Source organism: Anser cygnoides, chromosome 1 (genome assembly GCF_040182565.1).
Source record: "Anser cygnoides isolate HZ-2024a breed goose chromosome 1, Taihu_goose_T2T_genome, whole genome shotgun sequence".
NCBI lineage: Eukaryota > Metazoa > Chordata > Aves > Anseriformes > Anatidae > Anser > Anser cygnoides.
Window position 1 is genome coordinate 19,071,790 of NC_089873.1, and position 25,039 is coordinate 19,096,828.

Below are 25,039 nucleotides of genomic sequence, written 5' to 3' on the forward strand. Positions count from 1 at the left end.
CAGTCTGAAATAAGAAATTTTACCTGAGAGAGAAGGACACAATGAGTTTGATGCAATGGTTAAGAAAGCATAATAAATATATGTAATGAATTACAACGATTTGGAAAAGGGGAAGGGAAGGGAAGGGAAGGGAAGGGAAGGGAAGGGAAGGGAAGGGAAGGGAAGGGAAGGGAAGGGAAGGGAAGGGAAGGGAAGGGAAGGGAAGGGAAGGGAAGGGAAGGGAAGGGAAGGGAAGGGAAGGGAAGGGAAGGGAAGGGAAGGGGGAAGGGAAGGGAAGGGAAGGGAAGGGAAGGGAAGGGAAGGGAAGGGAAGGGGGAAGGGAAGGGAAGGGAAGGGAAGGGAAGGGAAGGGAAGGGGGAAGGGAAGGGAAGGGAAGGGAAGGGAAGGGAAGGGAAGGGAAGGGAAGGGAAGGGAAGGGAAGGGAAGGGAAGGGAAGGGAAGGGAAGGGAAGGGAAGGGAAGGGAAGGGAAGGGAAGGGAAGGGAAGGGAAGGGAAGGGAAGGGAAGGGAAGGGAAGGGAAGGGAAGGGAAGGGAAGGGAAGGGAAGGGAAGGGAAGGGAAGGGAAGAGGGAAGGGAAGGGAAGGGAAGGGAAGGGAAGGGAAGGGAAGGGAAGGGAAGGGAAGGGAAGGGAAGGGAAGGGAAGGGAAGGGAAGGGAAGGGAAGGGAAGGGAAGGGAAGGGAAGGGAAGGGAAGGGAAGGGAAGGGAAGGGAAGGGAAGGGAAGGGAAGGTCTTCCAATGGATGGAAGCAGCAGGAGTTACATACTTTGTAAAGGGAGAGGATGACATTAATGTCACTGGGTCAATAGAATTCTTCATGAGAATAATGGTAATGTTTTTGGCAGAAGATGAATCATAGAATCATAGAATCATTAAGGTTGGAAAAGACCTCCAAGGTCATCTGGTCCGACCGTCCCCCTACTACCAACATCACCCACTAAACCATGTCCATAAGCACCACATCCAACCTTTCCTTAAACACCCCCAGTAATGGTGACACCATGACCTCCCTGGGCAAGCTGTTCCAGTGTCTAGCTACTGTTTCTGAGAAGAAATGTCTCCTAATTTCCAACCTAAACCTCCCCTGGAGCAACTTGAGGCCATTCCCTCTAATCCTATCGCTAGTTACCTGCAAGAAGAGGCCAACCCCAGCTCCTCACAACTTCCTTTCAGGTAGTTGTAGAGAGCAATAAGGTCTCCCCTGAGCCTTCTCTTCTCCAGATCAAACAAGCCCAGTTCCCTCAGCCGCTCCTCATAAGACTTGTGTTCCAGGCCCTTCACCAACTTTGTAGCCCTCCTTTGGACACACTCCAGGGCCTTGATGTCTTTGGTGTGTAGACTATTTGCCTCCAAGAAATTGAGCTTTTCAATTTGACATTTGTATACAGCACAAACTTGAGCAAAACCAAAGAACAGTGTCACTGAAAGAGTAGCCAGAGATAATAGTCAGTAAATGAATGAAACTTTGGTCTGTGATGATGAACAAGAAGTAAAGAGAAAATTAAATATACAGGTAAATAATTGGGAAAAGAAAAATGGTGCAATTAATGTTTGGTCTCAGAAAGTAGTAGTATAACTAGAATGACAAGGGAAAAGACAAAAAAAAAAAAAAGCCAACCAAACAAAGAGGGTATCTTTGTCCTCAAGGATATGGAAGCCTTTAAACAGAACAAAACTGAAAAATCCATTTCACAATTGCTATACTCCTTTTGCCTTACGATATAACCTAATAGTAGAGATGAAATAGAATGAGCACCCTTGCTTGCTATTGTAGACTGAAAGGACCAAATCTGTTTTGTTTTCTTTTTTCCACTTGCTTCATCAGCACTGCCAGGACTGTTGCCCTGAGAATAATGTAAAATGTTCACATTTCATATTCCTGTCGTAAAAAGTGCAAAAAAATCTCATCATACTTAGGAATTCTACAGACATTGTTAATGTCTGCACAGATCAGGTTTATACAAAAAGAGGCTGAGATATAACAAGTTTTGTACGTATTTGAAGTCTACTATGGCAGAATATGATGGAGTGGTCTGTAAGTGCCTATATAACATTTACAAAAATGTGTGTCCTTGTAATAAATCAAAAGTGGTGTGACTCATGAAGCAACAAACTTAGTTTAATTCTTACATACAGAAAACACTAAGCACTTTAACGTCTATAAAGGTAAATGTAGCACAGCAAGGAGGGAAGGTTCTAGTCATTGCTTTGCCTACACTTCAGCTCTGTCTGGATTTCATACAGAGAAATGTTTGCTTTTCTGTTCTTTTTCACCACATAATCTCTGCATCCAGAAGATGGTCAGACAGATTCTGACCTACTGTAAGTATGCTAAAAGCTAACAGTCTATGCAAAAGCAGTCTCTAGTCATAAATGTGTTTTGTTTTCACCAAATTTTTTTTTTTTTTTTTTTTTTTTTTTTTATGTAATCAGCAACAGTATTCAAGAATTTACCTTTGGCTCCAAATACTTTCAAAATTGTAACATTGCCAGCATCATTCCTAAATATACTGTCAAGTCCATTTAACTGTGTCTTTGCACTAATAATCCTAGGCCTACCAAAGGAAAGGTACATTTTTATAATCAGACCCTGTCTTAGTCAAACATTTCTTCAGCACATTTGCAGCTGGGAATTTTAGTAAAGAGGACTAACAGCCACTGCAATGACTGTCAACATACCATTGAGTCACAGTTTTGCAGAACATTGCCTGGGTATCTGGAGGAAGCCTCTTAATTGTTATTTAATTAAGATAAAGGTATGTTTCTTGTTCCTATTTTGTCTAAACACTGCCTGGTGCCAAAGGGAAGGCTTATATGTGGGTATAACTGCCTTTCTTCACATTCTTAAAGAATATCCAGGCTTTTAAATGTAGAGCAGAATATATGTTTTAAACAAAATATATTAGTAGAAAAGGAAAAAAAAGACTATGATCTTACAATTGCTGTCTTTTCTATTTTGTCCTTTAGACAGAGCTTGCTCTAAAGAAGGTCATAGGCAGGTCCCCATCAGTGCTTTGGCTTGCTTAGGGCCTTCTAACAGCAGGTTTCCAAACTAACTTTTAAAATTATGCCAGGCAGGGTTTCTTTTATGAATTTTACTGTAAACTACTGAGGGAATACTTACAGTATGGTTTGGTTCCCACAGACAAAAGAAGGCAGAAGCTATGTTAAAGTTCTTCTAACAGTCAAGGTATCCAAATATTTTGAGTCTCACATACCCAGAGCTAAGCGCATGAAACATAAAATCACACAATATCCTGCATTGGAAGAGACCCACAAGGATCATCAAGTAACATAATTACTACCAACTACCAACTACTTACAAAGTACTACCAACTGAAACAGATCATGAAGTCATGAAGACTCTGTATAGGCGTATTCTGATCCATATGGATTCAGTTTGATACTTACAAAGGGTGGATGCAGCCCTCGAAATAGCAGCATGCATTGTTTGCAAAAGCTCATCTCACTTCAGGTATGAACAATGTAAAATGTATCTGTCTGTTGACTAGAGGCAATCTAGTCCATTAGCTAAGGAGCAGTCACATTAATACCACCCCTAACATGATCACCGTGTCTTCTAGCTACTCTAGTCTACAGCTCAAGCAATCACCATAATTTGGGCCTATTAACTTTAATTTGCTGATCATCAAAAAAAAAAAATAATCTGTGGCAAATAACTCTCCTACTTCATTCTTGTGATGGCAGTATTACTCATTTAAATGCAAATCTGCTTCTGAACCTGTAATATGCATCTTTCATTCACCAAACCTTTCTGTTTTATCCTTAACTATTTATGCTAATGTGTAAAAAAAAAAAAAGAAAAAAAAGGTTTTTTTCAAGGGGTCACTGTATTACTGTTGTTTGGCTGTTTTTTCTGTTGTAGGTAGAATGCTTGGAGATTGTTATTCATAAACCAGAAGAATCTAAAAAAGTTTTCCACAATTTATCACACACACACACACAAAAAATATCTAAATATGAAGGTGCAGTATTTATATTAAATTTCTTTTCCTTTGTTCACAGCAAGAAAAGTCCTAAATTACTTTTTAATTGAACAAGAAAATGAAGAGCTCATTGTTGTACACTTTTCTATTTACATTTGCCACCTCAGATTTAAAACCAAGTTCATGTATCTCTAGATCCATTTGCCCTAAACAAAATATATAGTTGGTACTGGCCTTTGCCATTAGAAGTTACTGTAAACAATTCAGTGTGATCTTGAAAGAACTGAAGAAATCAGACTTTGAATGTGCTGTGTGACACAAAAAAATGTTTGATGAAACATTTGGTCTTCAGGAGATCTAACTACGCACACCTTCTGCTTTTTCCACTTCAGGTAGCCCCCATATATAACAGACCCATACAATTCAACTCTGTTCTTAAAAGAGCTTCAGTTTAATCTTCTATCTTGTAAATAATTCTGCACCTCCAAATAGTTGTGCCTTTCAGTTATTGTGAATGTAAACAATATCAAAAAGTTAAAAGATTTATGTTGAAGATATTAAAGAAGAGGATATCTTTCTGAATTCCAGAGGGACTTAGGGTAAGTTGTATGACTCCATTTATAATAAGACTTTTAGACACATTTATGAGAAAGAGCAAAATTGTGGTTACAAAACCTGTCATTTCGGACAAAAAAATCTGTCTATTTCTTTTCACATTAACAAAAACAATGGAGTTATTTATTTAATTCCATCTGATTTCTTTTATGTATCTCTGTAAAATGGTAATGGGTGAGTTGACATCCTTTACCAATATATGCTTCTAGTGTCATTTAAGCTAGTTCAGTTACTTGAGCTAAATCATTCAGTCATTTCTATGTAACTACGTGTACATAGAATTTTCTTGAATCACATTGGATAAAATATCTGTAATTATATCCTAATACTCATTTAAACTGTTTTGAGTTTGGGTCCTGTTTCTCCTTCCTCTTTATAGTAGAACATCATCCAATTGATCCACCTTTCCTCAGACCTTGTCCCTTTTGCAACAACCATCAGGTGGAGGAAATGGCATAACTCTGTGTTGCTTTCTACTCAGAGAGTGAGGGAGGGTTTAGTGGTCTTGAATCTGAGATACATCCTGTACTTCTATTATAACTCCCATTTAATAATGCTGCTATGTCACTGAAGGAGTTAGCTTTACTGACTCACTGCTTTATGCTTCAGCTCAACCAATAGAAGATGACAAATCAGGTCTTATTAGCATTTTCAACTGCCATCTTTTTCCTTAGTAGAACCTCAGCCGAACCAAATGGATTGTTCTGCTCACATTCTGGTACTTCTGACTGGTAGAGTTCACTATCCAGAAGGTGAGAGGAGTCTCTGTTACAAAGGTCCTTGCAACAGTGTCTGGACTGGACAAGATCCCCCATGCTGCTATGCTCAGTTCTCAACCTGAGTACTCATAACCAGCTGGTTCATGCTCCTACATGACCACTCCAGCACGGGAATGATCTGCCCCATTGCTATTATTGTAAACCATGTACAAATGTGTCTTATTGATGTATAACTTGGTCAATACTGCAGTAATTGCAGACTCTTTGGGAGTCTCCAGAAGGTCCAGCTTTTCTCCCAGAATCTTAATCAATTGCACATTGCAATGTACAGTTAACTCCAGGCACTGAGGGAATCTTCAGAACAGTACAAAATTCCCAACCTGGAGAGACCCTGCAACAATTAATTCAATTCCTTATTGTGAAGGCAGATAGCACTTCAGCCAATCACCAAGATGTCTCACAGCAGTCAACTACCTCATTGATATATATGACTAGCTAGTGAATTCCTGGACCACATGGGAAATTAATGTCCTAAGTGCAGAACATGCACACATATTCACAGCACTGATATCCGGCTACACCAGTTTAACAACATGACAAGCTGAAATTTCATTATTATATCTCACAAATTCCACAGTTCAACAAATGCATTAGAATTGCATGTGACACACAAATTAGATATTTCTTCCACCTTTTCCCTAAAATTACAACATCAATAACCTTAAACTCCTTTAAAAGTCTCAAATAGGTTCTCCAAAGTAAATTACTTAAAATTTGCATTAGTATTTGCAAGTTTATTTGCTGTTTATCTGAAAACTCAGAATGATTTCCAGTTTGTGAGTTTCTGAGTGCGTTTAATGCCCAGTCTTCTTGTTTCAACCCATTAAATAGCTTTAATCTGAAATCCACCTTGGTTGATTAACTCCCACCTGCAGGCTACCTCAGATATAATCTTCAGCTTTGGCCTTTTCCTTTCTGGTTGCACCACTGCGAACATCTTGGATGATGCTAATGACCACCTCAAATTACATTGATTTTAACTTCCATTTTTCCTGAGCATTGTTAATCTGCACAGTCTAATGCATGCTTCTGCATTCATGCCACAGGTCATATGCCCCCTTCAACTCAACCTCCTGTTCACTTTTAGCCTTATTGCTTATCACCTGCATTTATTCCCTTGGCAAAGCTTTCCCATACTTCATTTGCCTTCATTGGCAAGTGTCTTCAGACCTTAAATTGCAAATTTCTTCCCTAGCTGTCAACTTCTTTCATTGTCCTACCTTTGTTAACTTTACCTCTGTAAAGCATATTATTCCTATTCCTCCAGTTTATCTTTCCTTTTGTACAAGACTGCTTTAGGTTAGGTTTACCCTGATGTTTCTTTCTCACTTCCAGCCAGATCTGTGTTTCTTCTTTCTGTAAAATATTTATTGAAGCTTTTTATTCATGGGTTTATTTACATTTTGTTCTGATAAATTATTGTTTGCATTAACTTGCTGTTCCAAATGGCTGAAAGATCACTTGGATCATAAAAATATTCCTGATAAAATTTACTTGGATTGTCTTTGGGGACTAGTTGGAATTTATCTGGGTAAGAGAAGGTTGTTTAATTTTTGTTCTTGAGGATAAAGTACACAGAAATCAGAAAAGGAGGGAAAAAAAAAGCAAAAAAAAAAAACAAAAACCATGCTACCAACAATCTATCTCTTGCTAATTCAACTGGGAAAATTGCTTTGAAAGTGTATTAAAAGGATGTTATATTGTGGGTTATAATAATTAAACTTTAGCATTTTATTGATACTTGTTTCTTTTTATAGACAAAATGTATTTTGTTGACAATAAATAAAATTGAAGTCTAAGCCATGAATGGTGAATGGATCTGCAGCAATGGCACATTTAAAGTCTAGATCAATGACACTGCTGCTGTTTTAGTTTGGGCATTAGATGCAACATAGGAAAGTCTAATGCTATCTGTACATGGATGCTAATTTTGAAACAATTTATTAATATCATTTAAAATATTCTGCTAGAATCTATACTTAAAGATGAAAAGGAAATAAATAAGGTCCTTGGTGGTTGTGATGCCATTTGAATTGATACAATACTGAATAAAGTTTTTTAACCTTGACATGTAAAGAAATTCTATGTAACACTCTGTATCCCTTCAGTCATTTTTGTAAATCCCAACTAGCTTTTTTTTTTTTTTTTTTTTTTCCCCTGTAGAAAACTTCGTACAGCTCAGTATCTAGTACCTCTTTCATTTACCTGGGCTCACCCTTTGCTACAATAACAAGTCTCCTATGTGGTGAATCCCACTGAAGGAACACCATTTTGTCACAGGCCATGGACCTTCCACCATCAACTCTTCAGTCTTTTTAACAGTAAGCTGCTCTGTAATGATTAATTAGTGCTTAGTTTTTCCTGGGGTTCTGGATCAACCTCCCCTTTCTACCCGGTGTATCTTACCATTTTTAACCCCAACAGAAACACTGAATGTAAGTGGTGCTTGACATGCTGAGGAAAAGTGGATGAAGTTACATGTCTGAATTTGTTATACTGTGATATACAGGGCTTTCTGCTCTATGTAAAGGAGCTCCATGCTGCCTCTGAACCATATTCATGTCTGGGGTCTCCCATGCTTTTAGTGTGTGAGAGTATATGTCCCTTAAAACACAGATATACGAGAGCAGGGTGAGCAAAAAGCTCAAAGTAAAAAATGCTCAGAGTATTTTCTAGATACTCTTTTAAGTTAAGTGTGGGCTTCACTTTGCTCCATCACAAATTAACTACTGTGTTTTTATTTCTGACAGTGAAACATGATGCCATTGCCCTTAGTCAATGGGAACTAAGGAATGAAGGAAACCACAGAAGGTGAGCAGCTGTGCTGTCCACTGTGTTCTTCATGTTCTTGTGTGAAAATATGAATGTGTTATCTGAGTAAAATTAGTGATATTGGAAGACAACTCTGACAGCAGTACATCCCAACAATGATGCAGGGGGAAATCACACAACATGGAACAAGAGCCTTTACAGTCAGTTCTGAAGGTTCTAAATACCTGTCACTTCTGCCAGTAAAAGCTTCATGAAAAACCAAATCCCATTTTACAGGAACATGACTTATATAGAATTACTCCTGTGGCATAAGAAAAGGATTAGACTAAAAGATGGTTGTAAAATAAAGTGTTTGTCATGTATATAACAGATGCACTTTGGAAAATTTGGTGTTTTGCTTGAAAAAGTACCATAACCCAAATGCTTTTTTTTTTTTTTCACATAACATTTTAATCACTTTATGTTTTTATTCACATAACAGAAATAAATGAATGAGAAAAGGATTTCAGTGTATAGCTAGTCCTATCACATGGCACTTCTGTGGCTAAGTTAGGCATGACTAAAAATGGAGGTTAATAATAAAAATCTGTCACAGGAATACAATAAAATCATATGTGCATTAAAAATAGGTACATTGTGAATTAAAAATATGTGAAGTAATTTACATATAATTTCACATGTATAATTCAAAGTCTTCAAAGAACCTTCGGTATTTCCAGATTAATAGACTAAGGACACATTTTAACTGTAGAAATTCTCTCTCTGCCCATGAGGCTTCCTGTGGGTTGCTTACTTCAGTATAAGCATAGCATATAGTTAAAAAGACAAATGGCTTTCATTTTATATTCAGTGTTTAAAATAACAAAACACGCTTTTAACTTGACAAATTACAGTATTTTCAATGATTTCTTTTTTTCTTATAATTATTCTTTTAGCTGTTGAGGTATAACAGCATAATCTAACAGCAAAATGAAACTGCTTTAGTAAATTAAGCTTTTTTTTTTTTTGTCATATTAGTATTATTCTATACTGTAAGCACAAGAAAGTTAATGACAGATCTTACATGAGATACTGAAACTGTGGTTTTTAATTTCAGTTTTGACACAGCTACCCATACTAATATGGTTTAACTTTATAATACTTTTAGCTCACATATTTCTGTAGAAATTACTGAATAGTTACCTGGGATGTGAATTTAAAGTTCATAGCTACACAAAACAAAATTTTCACGGAAAGTCTATGACCTAGTGGTCTATAAGACCACTATTTATCTAGTAAAACTTCTTTATCCAAGAAAGCCAACCCAGAATGAATACCCAAAATATTAAAATCAAAGAAAAAAATGCAAGACCAAGTTTTGTAAGCAATAAAACCATGTTACTTTCATCAGAGTGATAAAATATTGGTGACAGTAAGCTAAGTATTTCATCTCTACACTGGTTATAATTAGAAATAGTTCTGATCACATCTTTAAATATTTTTTAACATTACATAATAGTAAATCACGAGGTTAGCTAACAGAAACAGCAGACAGGTAAATTCTGAGAGGGAATCTGAGGGAAGAAAGCATGTGTAACAAAACCAAAAAGATTTCCATTTACTGATAATATTTCTTCTTCACATATAAGTCTGATCAACAGAATGGTTTTGGGTGGAAGAGACCTCAAAGATAACCTAGTTCCAACCCCCTTCCATGGGCAGGGACACCTCCCACTAGACCAGGTGTCCAACCTGGCCTTGAACACCTCTAGAGATGGAGCATCCATAACTTCTCTGGGCAACCTGTTTCAGTGCCTCACCGCCCTCTGAGTAAATAATTTCCTCCAAATATCTGATCTAAATTTACTATTTAATTAATTAAATAATTAAAAACAAACAACAATCAAACAAACAAACTACTCCTTGTCCTATTACTACACTTACTACACTCCCTGACAAAGAGTCCCTCTCCAGCCTTCTTGTGGGCTCCCTTTAGGTTGCTCTCAGGTCTCCCTGTCACCACCTTTTCTCCAGGCTGAACAACTCCAGATCTCAGCCTGTTTTTATCAGAGAGGTGCTCCAGCCCTCTGATCATCTTCATGGCCCTCCTGTGGACTAAATCCAACAGGTCCATGTCTTTCTTATGCTGGGGGCACCAGAGGTTAAGGCAGTACTCTAAATGGGGTCTCATGAGAGCAGAGTCAAGGGGGAGAATCACCTCCCTCGACCTGCTGGCCATGCTTCTTTTAATGCAGCACAGGATAGAACTGGCTTTCTGAGCCAGAACTGTACATTGCTGGCTCATATTTAATTTCTCATCAACCAACACCCCCAGGTCCTTTTCATCACGGCTGCTCCAAACATTCCTCTACCCAGCCTGTATTTGTGCTCGGGACTGCTCTGACCCAGGTTGAGGAACTTGCACTTGGCCTCGTTCAACTTCATGAGGTTAATCTGAACCGTCTGTGCCCTCCCTTTAATCCTAACCCCCTAAGCTTTCAGTCATCTCCTCATACATTCCAAGGCAGAGCTCCATGCTCTCCAGCTGGTCATTGATATAGAGGTCAACTCACACTCCTCCCAATCCCTCCCCTCCCCTTCGCTCTTTGTCTAAGACAAGTGCACACTATTCTGTCTTGAGAGACCAATAGGATGAGTGCCGCCAACCAATGCAGATAGTTACGAAATAGTTCCCAGTTACTTGGTTTTGTGTACTGTGAGTCTCCCATAGAGCCAATGGAATGGCCTTCCTTCAAAGAGGCACCCTCTTGTGCAAGCTGCTGTGCCAGTCCCTCAGTGCCATGCTACCATGCCATGCTGCCATGCCATGGCTACATAAGGCAGACTTTTGTACGTATAGGGAGTGCCTGCTGCTACTGCTGGCCCTGCCCATGGCTGGTCAGCTGCTCTCTCTCAAGCTTCTTGCTCAAGTAGCTGGAGATCCATCTCAGGAATTCCCCTGTACAGTGATCTCCTGATCTGCTGCAGAATGCACCTGCACTGGAGCTGATCACCTTGGCTTGTTGTAACTCTGTCTCCTCTTGTACGTGCAAAAGCTTCTTCTAGAAAAGTGTCCAGATTCTGCAGTTCACTGTGTAGAAGAAGCAGCAGAGAAAAACATATTGCAACACAGGAAAAAGATAGTGTAAAGTGTCATTAGAGATAGGGTTTTTCCACATTGCCACTGCTGAAATCAACACATCATAAGGTTCTGGTGGCATAATCCCACCTTGATGTCAGAGCAGAAGAAGAGAACTCCAAAGCCTGCCAAACTCATTGTCCCTCAAGAGGACATGAAGACTAGCTGCCTAGGGACTGCTCACTAGTGACTGATAGGAATGAACCTTTTTACAGACTTGTCTAATTGTCCTGGGATGTTGTGCTGAGACAGCTGCTGAGATAGTAGATCATGCTCCAGCTCCACCCACTGACAATGACCCTGTGCCAGTCACTCATCTGAATGCTTTTGGGAGTAACTGTAAGTGGATGAGTTATTAAAAAACTGGGTACTTTATGGTATTCTTCACCTGTATTTTTTTTCACCACACAAGGGAGCCATGTAGGGAAAGACAGCACTGGCTGGCTGATGTCACTGGGAAAGAACAAGGGCAGCTGAGCAGAAATGATTAAATGTCACAAACATAGAGGCTTAGTACTCTCATTGGAAAAGCCTGTAAACTGTAAACAATGGTGGATGGAAACATAAGGCCTTAACTAAGTGTAAACTCTAAAAGTCTGGGGAAAAGCAAATGTTAAAAGGCATTCTCTTGCTCTTCATGGAAGAGTCTTATGACAGACAGGAAAAAAAAAGTGAGTCAGTCTCCTGAAAAGTTTTATATTATGCATGCCAGTTTAAGAAATAATATTAAAATAAGCAGGATAGACTAGAAGTCTTAGCATATAAACAAATTTATAAGTTAATTGGCATAACAGAGAATTTTAGGAGTTATGTTCCCTTAGGTTAGGGAATATAACTGGTATATTCCTGTCGAAATGTACAGCTATTCAAAAAGCCTAGGCATGGGGGAAAGGAAAGGAGTACCTACAAATCAAAGGCCTAATGTTCCTGTGAGGTAGGCCTGTCAATATCTGTGCAGTAAAAAAGGAATATAGTCATAGCTAGTACCTCTTGTAGCATTGTGGGCATAAACAGTGTGTGTGACACCCAAAACAGTCTAGATATTCCCCAGATGGATCACATTAAAGATGAAGGCAACCACCAATCAGATTAAACTGTTCCCAGGGAATTACAAAGAGAATTTTGAAAAACAACAACAACAAAAAAAGGGATCAGCTTGAAAAGCAGTATGAAGAAATCATGAAGATTTCTATGGGAGATAGACCCTACGGAGGGGAGAGACTAGTTACAGAAGGATATTTAAAAATACTAATAAATAAATAAATAAATAAATAAATAAATAAATACTTTAGTAAACACTGTTCAACTGTAATTTTGGCAATCTTGATCCTGAATCTGTAGTTCACCTGTAGTGCTTAGATCCTGTGTATGTGTAAACTGTGTGAGCTAAATAGTTTTCATCTGGGACAGCAGAAAAAGAATTTCCTTGTTCCTACTTTTCCCCTTTCCTCTTTCCTTTTCCTTTTTCCTACTCATTTAATGAAGTAGAAGAATTCTGACATGCTGATAATATCAGATTTCATCTAGTTGAATATCCCTTGGGAAAAGTCTAGATCAAGTAACAGTCCAACAAGTTTATGCAGTGTGTTTCTGATTAACTTTTTGATACAGGAAGTGAAGACTGCAAAAGTAATGGATTGTTGCTAGGAGGAGAAAATATGAAGGTGGAGAACTGTATCATGAAAACAGGTTGTGCTTAGGAAAGGAAAGATGGGTGATATCAATAAGAGTGGAATAAAAAGCACTTCTTTTATTTTAGATAAGAGAATTTCAGTAAATTCTACAATTACCTTGTGAGAGTTCAGCCACTTTGTAGATCACTTGACTCAAGAGTCTTAACGTCCTGGAATGTGTTTAATAGTCTGAACTTAATGTTACAACAAGTGGTAGCAGACTGACAGATGTCTTTGTTGAGTGACTTGACGTGAGGTTATTTTGTATGCAGTTTCTTCACTTTGTAGGTGTATCTTTTCCAGTGAGATTTAATAGAAAGAAAGAATTTGTCACCTTCCTAAAAAAAAAGTGTTTTTGTTTTTGTTGTTTGTTTGGCAAATGCACTTCAGCTGGGATTTTTTATTTTTTTATATATATTTTTTTTTTTAATCTGGATGATTTTATTTGCCATTGGAACCAAGAATGAAGATACTCTTCCTGATGATTTTAGCAATGTATATTTCATATATTTGTCTACATTATTTTGTTTTTCTTAACATAATATTGAGTTGCTGCAGGTTTTCTTATTAACTGTGACATGAAAACAGTCTTCAAAACTGAGTTCTTGCTATTTCATTTTTTTTGTTTGTTTGTTTTTGAATACTGTGTGGCCTGCTCCTTGCCTTATATTGCAGTTTCATAGCAATTTGAATGATAAGTTTTTATACAGGATAGTTTTAACTTTTTAACAATTTTATTTGGCATGTACATTTTTAGATACAAGTTATATTTATTTCTTTATTCACCCTTATTATAGTATCATACCTCCATGAAAAAAAAAAAAAAGGATACCTGAGTATATATAATTAAGTAATAATGCAGCAGAACTACCTAATTGATTTTATTCATAAAAAATACTTAACTGCAAGAAAAAGTGATTAGTTGTTTTGAGGTCTTAACTGATTTTTTTTTTTTTTTTTTTTTTTAAGAATCTAGGACCTTCTTCCCAAAGGCTGGAGTAAAAAGGCTGTAGGAGGGAAATGGGAAACTCCATCTTTTCTTCCAAAACTGCGTCTGTATACTGGTAAGACTGCCAGCCTCAGCAGCCAGCTGCGTTCTTTCCAGTGTGGAAAAAGGGTTGTACAGGAAGGGGAAGGGAGGTCTTGTTTTTACTTCTTTTCTAGTCTTTCATGTAAGATAAATAAACCATTTTCAGATCTCTAAGGTAAGTAAAATATTCTATAAGCACATTAAACATCCTTGAAGAACACAGACTTGATATAAAAATAGTTCAGAAGTGCTCTGTTTTGAAATCTGGATTTTTCATAAAAGTGATTAAGATAGAAAAATAAGTACACAAAGCATATACGTAAAAATGGTATACAAAGCAGTTTTACAGATGCTGCAGGGAAACCTTTATTATTAATTCAAGACTTTATGGATTTTATTTTGTTGTATTTATTGAATTCTTTCAGTTTGAGAAATGCCTCTTACCTTTCAAAATATTTGATATGGGATGAGACAATATGGGGCTGTCTTCCATAGCTGTTTTATAACGTGTCCCTTTACACCCTTCCTCACTTTTTCTAACAAACGTCTGCTTTCCTACTTATACTTTATTTCATCTTCAATCTATTATTTTATATTTGTATAATATTTTCATTGCTACTATCAGTCTTTTTGTTTCTTCTTTTTCTTTTTACCACATTATATTTATTATTATTATTATTAAAGCACAGTAGAAGACAGGTTTTATACCTAAGGGCTGTTTCAATTTTTATTTGCCTATTCAGATAAAAATTCACCACTCTCATTGAAGTGAGTTGTCATGTAAATACAGTATCCCCACTGCTTGTTCACTCTTTTATGTGACAGGACTGAAAAAGTGAAATACTGTGAAACAAATTGGGGCAAAAAAAAAAAAAACAATCTTATTGGAACTACTACCACTTGGGATGGTATTTCAAAGCTAAACTGGTATGTTTGCTGTTTGTTCCTGGAATGCACCAGTGTTGATCTGAACACAAGTAGAATTTTCTCCTGGTTCAGAGAAAAAATATATTTAAGGTTGCCTTTGGATTACACAGCAGAGACATCTGCTTAGTTTCATGAGTAGAAGATTATAAAGGGTGTCAGTAAATGATCAAATCTACTTAGCACTAGTTATTGTATCTCTACTATCAGAAAAAAAAAATACTTATTACAGTCAGTTTCAATGGTTAAAGTGGGTTTGTACATAAACAAGTCCATCTTTGAGAAGAATGCAAAACACTTTTTTCTGAATGAACAGAACAGTGCTCCACAATATATGGAGAGATTTTAAAAGTGTGTTGGTAGCACTGAAGTACTGGATACAATAATTTTATTATTTCCTTGCCTAAAATATTCAGTGCTCACTGTATTACACTATTTCTTCTGTTAAAGATGTAAAACAGAATTGGTCTGTTATATCTATATAATGGGTAAAACTTAATATCAGAGATAAGAATGTTCATACTAAATAAATCTTTACTGAGAATTTTCAGTTTATGGATGGGGCAAAATCTGGGAAACATCTAAATCATATTTAGATGTTACATTCATAAGGAGATTTATTTATACATCTTTTAAAATTCAAAAACGAGCACTTTGTTTAAAAATAATATTCACAAAATTTATTTTGAAGTCTTCATTTTCATCTTGCAAGTTACCAACAAACTGAAATGTTTGCTTGTTTGTTTGTTTGTTTCAGTGCTTTATCAACCACTTTGCTACATATCTCAGTGATTTATCAACCACCCCATCTCATATGGAACATTTGGAAAGAACGGTTTCCTTTAATCTGATGAGTAGCATAGTCAGTGCTCTACAGCAAAATCCCTAAATATGTGTTTAACTTCAGGTTTTAGAAACACTTTAGGTATTCTAGAAACACTGAGCTTATTCAGCAGGAATACATGGCAATAACTGCTCTCTTAAAATGTAAGAGCTCTCATACATACAGGCTGAAAGACTATGCTTTCTATTACATTAGTCTATTTCTCCTGACTGGGACAACACAAGAAAATGTTTTGTCCATTTTTACTTCATAGTTGTCAGATAAGGAATCTATGAAAAAGAACAAGTTCATTCTTTCTTTTTCTGTGAAGCAAAAAGTAACTGAAAAGTTTCAGATCAAACGTTTCTTATAATATGGCTAAAAAACTTTTCTGTGGCTGATCATCAGCTGAATGTCTTTCTAGAATTATTCTGTAGCTTCTTTTTACTATATTGAACAGTATGAACAATAGAGAAAACAATATAAGCCAAAAATATGTTTAAGAAAGCACTAAAATAAACAAACAAGCAAACAAATAAAAAAACCTCAAACTTACTATAGATAAATTGAAATCTGTAGTGTTACATCAGAGGTAAACCTGGCTTAATGCCTTTAACAGTTATGTGCTCAATTTTATACTGCCTTGACTAATATACAAATGGTCCCAGTAGAAAGCATACTGGACAGCAGCTGCATTCTCTCAGTCATTTTAAAGGGGAGATGAGTGGACTGGATCCAAAATACTATTCTGCAGCTGCAACAAGAAGGGGTTTGCTATTTAGAAGCATGACATTTTGAGTGCTAATTTTCATCTTTTCCTTTTATTAGGTTACTCTTCCCATGATATAACTGAGCTGACTTACCAGCAATTCCTAAACACTCAGGATCTGTATAGCATTTCATAGCTGGATTTAACAGCTGATTGTAATTCTAATAATGAAAATGAAAATTCTAAGAAATTTCAATCCATATTGAAATTGACATAAATGAAGAATATATGACATTTCACAACATTGAGTTAATGGAATTTTTAAATTCTTATTTTACAAAAGAATCTTAAAATTTATTTATTTATTTATTCATTTATTTAAAAGAATCCTAAAATTTATTCACATAGGAATCACATTTTCTGATAAAATCAATGGACATGGCTGTGCACAAGAGTGCCCAAGACCAGGACCATGCTGTGCTCACAGTTGTGTTCATTGATGTCAAAATTTTATGTCTATTAATATTCACACTTGCTTTATGATAAGGAAAAAAAAAATCTTTAATCTTCTGTCGATCTGTAAAGATAATCTATCAGTATTGGGGGGTTACTATAAAGTAAACAACTGTAGTGTAAGATAATGCATAACACAGTAGGTACTGTGCAGTGCCCCAATAGTAAATATCTGTCTACGACGTTTAGAATGCTTCTGCATGGTGTAAGTAGCAGCCAGTGACTGTGAGATATGTTTAGTGAACTGCAAATACACATCTTGGGTAACTCTGCACTAACTCTTTGTGTAAGAAGGTCCATAGTATAACTGTATGGTGTTTTTCTACCTCTTGAAAACATCTAAGTCAAAAATAAATTAAAATAAATAAATAAATAAATAAATGGTGACTGTAGCTGCTTGTTTAGCAGAAGCTTTGCAAGCAGCTACTGACCCATCAGCTGTTGGAGCTACTGTTTCTATTCTGAGTAATGGTTTCATTTCTTTCAGCTTACAAATTTATCATTGAGCATTCTTTCTGTGGAAAGTCCATCAGCACTATGGCCACATATAACATTGTGGAAATAATTATATGCTAGTAAAGAAAAAGAATCTCAACTTTTATTGCCTTTTCAGGTATGGTAGGCTTTATTACAGATTTATTGTAGAAATTTCTTACATATTTATTGTAGAAATCAAAGACTAGTTTTGCCAGTGATAAGCAAAAGGCTTAAACAAATAACAAACAGGATAAATAAAGCATTAAGTAATGGCTAAAGCTCAAGTTGATTAGACCTCTTACCCCAAAGATACTAAAAGCCAAATCCTTACTGCACACTGGTCTCATATTTCTCCATCAAGATATCTTCTTTGACGGGCAGCCCTTCCAGTCCAGCCACTAAAGGTCTACAATTAGTGGTCTCTCAAACTTTATACTTATTGCATACCTTGGCTGTGAATTTTGTAGCCTAATTTGACCAGTAGACAAAGTTTGACCAATAAAGCTAGACATGCTGCCTTTTCAAACATGTATTGTTTCAGGTTGTTGCACCCAATTTGAATGGAGCAATGCAAACCTGTTCCATAAGGAGGGACTAGATGACACAGGTTATGCCACAGATTATGTAGATTATGCCTTGAGTGGGAGCACCTGGTAACTTATATTAACTGCTTTTGTTCTGGACTGTGTAAGTCACTTACTATTGCCAACGTAGGTCAGAGTACCATCTCACCACACCCATATCTCTTCATTTCTCTGATCACTGTCTTTTAACTTTGAGTTGTAATGCATGTATGAAACTCAGGCCTTGATCAAAAGTCCATTATCGGCAACTCTGCAACCTTCTTTTCTTGCTGCTAGGCCTTCTTGAACTTTTTTATTATTATTATTTTATTATTACTTCTATTTCTATAGCTACAAAATAGGCACAACTAGTTTTGCAGTTAATTCATCTCAGGATTCTTTCAGGGTATTCAGAATATTGTGAATAATGTCAATACTATTGATAGTAATGTTGATGTTATTAATTATAGCAATGTTAGGGATGTTAATGATGTTCCCATTACTCATAAACTGGGCACAATATGAAAACATACAACGTATGACACATACCATGACAGAAGGATGGTTTTCCACTGATTTTCACATTGGTGAGGATTTTAACATGCTCCTCGTATCTAAGGTTGTTGTTTGAATTATTTGATTGCCTGCTCTAATTCATCAAGTATTTATTTAGAGAAGAATAAACTGTTTCAACAGGACAAAATCACAGAATCACAGAATGGCTGAGGTTGGAAGGGACCTCTGAAGATCTAGTCCAAACTTCTGCTGAGCAGGATCACCTAGAGCACACTGCGTAGGATGGCATTCGTGTGGGTTTTGAATATCTCCAGAGAAGGAGACTCACAGTAAAGAAGTAAGTGCCCTCATATTCAGCTGGAACTTCCTGTACTTAAGTTTGTGCCCATTGCCTCTTGTCCTGTTACTGTGCACAACAGAAAAGAGATCGGCTCCATCCTCCCAACACCCTCCCCTCAGATATTTATATTTATTAACGAGGTAAATGCATTTATATACATTAATTAATGATCTGTCAGATGATACATATGTAGAAGGCACATTGGTAGCAGGGGTTGCAGGGGTGGCCTCTGTGAAAAGAATCCAGAAACTGTCCCATGTAAGATAAGAGCCAGTTCCAGCCGGCTCCAAAAGGAATACCGCCACTGGCCAGAGCTGAGCCCGTGAGCAACATTGATTGGGCCTCTGTGAGAGCACATTTAAGAAAAATAAAATAATAATAATAATAATAATACCCTGCTGCACAACAGCAGCTGGGAGAGCGAGGAGTGAGAACCAGCCCTGCAGACACTGAGGTCAGTGCAGAAGGAAGGTAGGAGGTGCTCCAGGCACTAGAGCAGAAGTCCCCCTGCAGCCTGTGGAGAGGCCCCTGGTGGAACAGGCTGTTCCCCTGCAGCCCATGGGTCCCACATGGAGCAGATCTCCACGCTGCAGTCTGTGGAGGAGCCCCTGTTGGAGCAGGTGGATGTGGCCTGGAGGAGGCTGCGGCCCATGGAGAGCCCCTGCAGGAGCAGGCCCCAGGCCAGAGCTGCAGCCCGTGGAGAGGAGCCCACGCAGGAGCAGGGGGTCTGGGGGGAGCTGCCACCAGTGGGGGACCCGTGCTGGAGCAGTTTGCTCCTGATGGATGGACCCTGTGGTATGGACCCATGTTGGAGCAGTCCTTGAAGAGCTGCTGCCTGTGGGAAGCCCACACAGGATCAGTTTGGGAAAGATGACATTCTGTGGGAGGGACCCCATGCTGGAGCAGGAGAAGAGAGTGACCGTGGCGGAGACGAAGTGTTAAGGACTGACCATAACCCCCATTCCCCATTCCCCTGCACCACTCTTTGGGAGGATGTAGAGGGTTAATGGGTGTATGGGGTGGGTGGTTTTAGTTTGCTTTTAGTTTCTCACTGCTCTAGCTTGTCAGTAATAGGTATTAAATTATATTAATCTCCCAATGCTGAGTCTGTTTTGCCCATGATGGTAACTGGGAAGTGATCTCCTTGTCCTTATCTCAGTCCTTGAGCCCTTTTTATCGTATTTTTTCCCCCTTTCCCTTTGTGGAGGGGCAGTGAAGAACGGTGGAGGACAGCTGCCCAGATGGGTAAAACCACCACAGCAGAACAGACTCCTAGCTGAATCACCTATATCTCTCATGAAAGCCCTGGCTACAGAATTATTCAAGATCTCGGTGATATTAGAAAGGAAAAATGAATAGCACCTTGAAAAGTTTCTGTTTTCTCACAAAGAAGACTAAGATACTTTCTTCAGTCTTGAGTGCATCAATTGATAAACTGTTTCTCACAGAGTCACAGAATCACAGAATCGTCTAGGTTGGAAGAGACCTCCAAGATCATCTAGTCCAACCTCTGCCCTAACACTAACAAGTCCTACACTAAACCATATCACTAAGGGCTACATCTAAACGTCTTTTAAAGACCTCCAGGGATGGTGACTCAACCACCTCCCTGGGCAGCCCATTCCAATGCCTAACAACCCTTTCAGTAAAGAAGTTCTTCCTAACATCCAACCTAAACCTCCCCTTGCGCAACTTTAGCCCATTCCCATTGAGATATAACTGCAAAAATATTGGTTCTTATTGGATGGGAGCTTCATTACAGGGTACGTAAAATTTTAAAATGAGGGAGTAGGAAGAAAAGAGCTCAGCTCTCCTTTTTATTATTATTATTATTATTATTATTATTATTATTATTATTATTTTTTCTCAGAAATATACTCTGCAAGTGTTATAAAGGCTCCTGTGTAATTTTGTGCGATTCTATGGGTGTGGATAGATAAATACCAGAAAGCAACAGGACAAAAGAGGAAATGCACCTGCTCAGAAGCTAGTACGTGACAGTTTTTTAAGGACTGATGAGCTCTGGTGATAAATAGACATGTCGTCTCTCCAAGAACTGATAAACTCAGGACAGCCAGAGTCTGCCATATCTGCACAAGGCCACTAGCACAAATGCACGCCAATTGTGTCAATTGTGTGACTGTGTAACTCTGATAACTTCCAGAGATGGCTGATAGATGCATAAAGATGGGAAGTTGATATAAGCCCCTGAGGAATCAAATAGCCCTCTGATGGACCTTATGAACACCAACCTAGAAGCCCCTGTGTTAGTAGAACCCTCTGATTACAGTTGGCCTTCCATTTGCTGTTCCAGCTGCATAACTATGAATGAATGAGTAAACCATAGAAGTGAATTAGTGAAAATGTGCAGTTTTCTGTTACTGATGATAGAGATTTGACACTATTAACAGTCACAGCATAATATAATTTGGAAGTGTTTAGAAATAGTGAGCAGGTGAGGAGGAAATGCTTCAAAACCAATCTTTTAACTAAAAGAGAATTAAGAAAACATTTCAACCTAAGAAACCTATATTATTCTGTTTAGTGTAGAACACATATCAAGGTCTACAGCTCTGCACAGGGCATAAGGCAAGAGATGAAGTATCTCAAAAATAGCTCATCAGTTGTTTTTTTTTTTTTTTCCTTGTTTTGTTTTTCTTTGGTTTATTTGTTTGACTTTCTTTTTCTTTTTTGAAAACACCAAGGAAATCTGAAACTATGCAAATACAATCATAAGGAATGAATTACAGTCTCAGAATCTATTACAAGATTGCAATAGCTAAACACACAGAGAGTAATTATTGTAGTGATACTTGCAGATAAACTGTAAATAAATTGTTAAAGTAAAAAAAAAAAAAGAAAAAAAAAAGCACAAAACATTGATGCAGCCAAATGTGAGTGAATAAATGAATGAATGATAAAGTGTCACTGTAAGAACATGGAACTACTGAAAAAGGAAACTTTAATGAATCTTGTAACTAAACTCAAATATTTAAGTATCTTGTGCTGAAAAAGTTTCAGACATTTAGTCAACATATAACATGGTTGAGGGCCCAAGTGTTGAAAATATTAAAATTAAATAAAAGGAAAAGAAAGGATGGGAAATCAAAAATGAGATAAGAAAATCAAACTTCAGAAAATTTTAAATGTGAGGCATGTACTTTCATAATGACTCTAAGTTAGAGGATCATATGAAAAGTTCTGGGGAAAATATTCAATTATAATCAACAGAAGTGACTAATTAAAATTCTACATGTAGCTTAGTTTTCCACTCTTAAACCAGTTCATTTCTACAGTGGACTTACTAGCTAACAGCAGTTATCTTGCAGTCTAGATGTGTGTTGTGGATGGAGTTTACTAAATCCCAGCTGTGATCTACTGGCTTCAAATCCATTGGTTTTCTTTTCTCAGCAGCAAAAGGAAAAATGCTTCCTCTTTAGCTGATACAGTTTGCAGAAGACAGTCAAATATGCAATTACACTTTTGAACTCTCCAAGGAGAGTTGCTAAATCTTTAATCATTTAGACTGTTGGAGAGATAAAACCTAAAGCTACAGCTGTAGTTAATTGAAACTCTACATATACATACAGAAAACGAAATGCTGCCCGTAGAGAAAAAATTAAGCTGAGAAAAGCAGAATTTTCCTTGTGCATCTGAACCTGGGAATCAAAACAATGTTTGAGAGTCTTCATACCAAACTGACTAGGGAGTCTCAAGTGTTCTTGTGATCACTAGGGAATCCTGGGATCTTAAAATTCTGATAAACTTAAAACTCTGTGACACTTAAAACTGCCATCTGCTGCTGGCATATAACAGGACAAGCTGCTTTTTAAATATCTCCCAGTTGCAATGCCTAAATTAAAAACAAACAAACAACAACAATAACAAAAGAAAAAAAAACACCTAATCTTATGAATATTCATCAAAACATGAAATTAGACTTCTCTGAAATAAGCCATTTATATAATTCTGGAATTATTCTGTAATACTTCATGTATCAAAAGTAGTCTCTAGATTGAAAACAAAAAGTGAGTGCCTTTAAATTAAGAAAGACATAAAGATCACTATTTTATTTTTAAGAGCAGTTTCTGTTATCAAAAAAAAAAAAAAAAAAAGACAGCCTGTAAACTTGTAAACTCACCACAGACAAGGTCCATATTGTTATTAAATTGAACAGTCACTGCTTTTCCAAACTGTATCTGCAATTGCAAAATAATTGCACCCTATTGTAGGCAATGGGGTAAAAATTAACATTTATATTCATTGGAACAAGTCAAATTTTAAACGCATAGCATTATCATAATTGAAATAAGTCCAATTATTTGAATTGCAAATCATGCAAAAATTGCTGTTACATCTGAGAATGGCCAAGAAACAAGTATAGATAGTGAAATTTAAAATTTACTTTGTGCAAAGAAATTCCACAGTGTTTCTTTCAACATAATTTGAAAGCATAGGATAGATATCTATGTCTAATACACACGATATATACTTAGGACAAAGGAGTTACTCAGCTAGCCATCAATATGTTCACGACTTCCAACAAAGTAGTTGAAGGGACTTTGTATACTTGTCAGTTATCAATCAGGTTAAACAGGTTGTCCTCCACTGCTGCTTTCAATGGGCTGATATTCAATGCTGCTGAGCTGCCTCTTCTGACTCACTACATTTTTTTTTCCGTTAGGATTTTATATAGTTTCATGTCAGTGTTTTTCCTCCTCTATCCTTGAACTGCTAACTATGCCTGTATCAGCAATCTTACCTCTTTCTGTATTTTTACTTCTGTCGTACAGCTCCATTCTATGTACTTTCTCACAACCCTTTTTCACAACTTGGCAATTTTCACAGAAGTTTGAGTCAAAGTTATGCAGCTGGACCACATCAAAGTTTTTAAACTGAAATAAGGTAGGTTTAGATTAGATAGTCAGTAGAAATTCTTTCCTATGAGGTTGCCCAGAGAAGCAGTGGATGCCCCATCCCTGTAAGTGTTCAAGGCCAGGTTGGATGGGGCTTTGAGCAACCTGGTCTGGTGGGAAGTGTCCCTGCCCATGGCAGGGGGGTTGGAACTAGGTGATCTTTAAGGTCCCTTCCAACCCAAACAGTTCTATGATTCTACAAAAGTAGGCCTTGAATATATATATAGCTAAATCCCTTGAAGAAGGGATACAGGTATATTTAGCTGGTACAGGTATAGGCAGAAGCCTAAAGAAGGAAGAAAAAAAAAAAAGTGTTTTTTGCTGAACCAAAATCAGTTTTAAGTGAAATAGTCTTCAAGGTTCTTAAGGCCCTGACTACAGTGTTGTCATGGACATGCTTGTGCAAGAGCAGTGTGGCCAAATATAGGGCAAGCTGTATGTTTCACGTACAGTAAGTCTAGTTTGCTTCATGTTCAGTAGACAGTTGGCTATCTTCTACCAGAATATGAGCCAGAATTCCTGCCTGTGAAAAACAGTGAATCTAAGGCCTGTGTAAGTTACATAGAACAGCTGTACTGGTATAGAACACTTGTCTGCAACAACATTAGATGTAGCTGCCTAGGAACAGATATAACTGCAAAATATGTAATGATAATTTGCATTAATACTTTCAGATATGTTTCAGGTCTGGGATTATTTGAGCCAGTAAAGTCCCTATATGTATCTGTGGCTTTTTCTTTTATTAATGTATTCAATTTCTCTTTAAATTTATAAGCTTTTTAGCTCTTAAAGCATTTATAGGCATCTAAGGCAAGGGGTTCTAGAATTTGACCATATATATGAAAAGTAAACAAACTAAAGTCATTCCATCAAGTGATGTTACTTCCCCCCTCCCCCCCCCCCCCCCCGAATATTTCTGATTCTGCAATATCTTTTCTGACGTGATGTTATTTGAACAACATACTGTGTGTGAGATAATGGTGATTTAAATTTATGATTGTAGGTAAATGCTCTTGCTTACCCACTTGAGAGGCCTTTCAACTAATGAGTCTTTAACTCTTGGCCTGGAAGAAAGAGTATTGAAATAAGCGTGACAGCAAAAGTTAATAGCTCGGCCTATATAGAAAAGAATGATCATAATCAAACCCAACAGATATTCGTGGCATTGATGACCCAGAACAAATTCACAATGACTTTAATTAATCTTTTGCTACATTTCATCTTGAACTCATGGAAAAGTCCTGATCTTTTGTCCAGTACATGGGATGCTCTGTCTTTAACAAGAAACTTATTCCTATACATCTACTGTATTTGCTATTCTTAATC

General features: G+C 37.3%; 1 long non-coding RNA gene across 1 annotated transcript in view; it reads left to right on the forward strand.

Moving 5' to 3' along the window:
• LOC106048028 (uncharacterized) overlaps positions 1–25,039 on the forward strand; it is a 71,414-nt gene that overhangs the window by 20,694 nt on the left and 25,681 nt on the right. The window contains exons 2-5 of the long non-coding RNA XR_010828489.1: positions 7,503–7,660; positions 8,090–8,150; positions 13,872–13,966; positions 18,638–18,794. This is a non-coding gene — a long non-coding RNA (uncharacterized lncRNA). The remainder of the gene's footprint in view (positions 1–7,502; positions 7,661–8,089; positions 8,151–13,871; positions 13,967–18,637; positions 18,795–25,039) is intronic.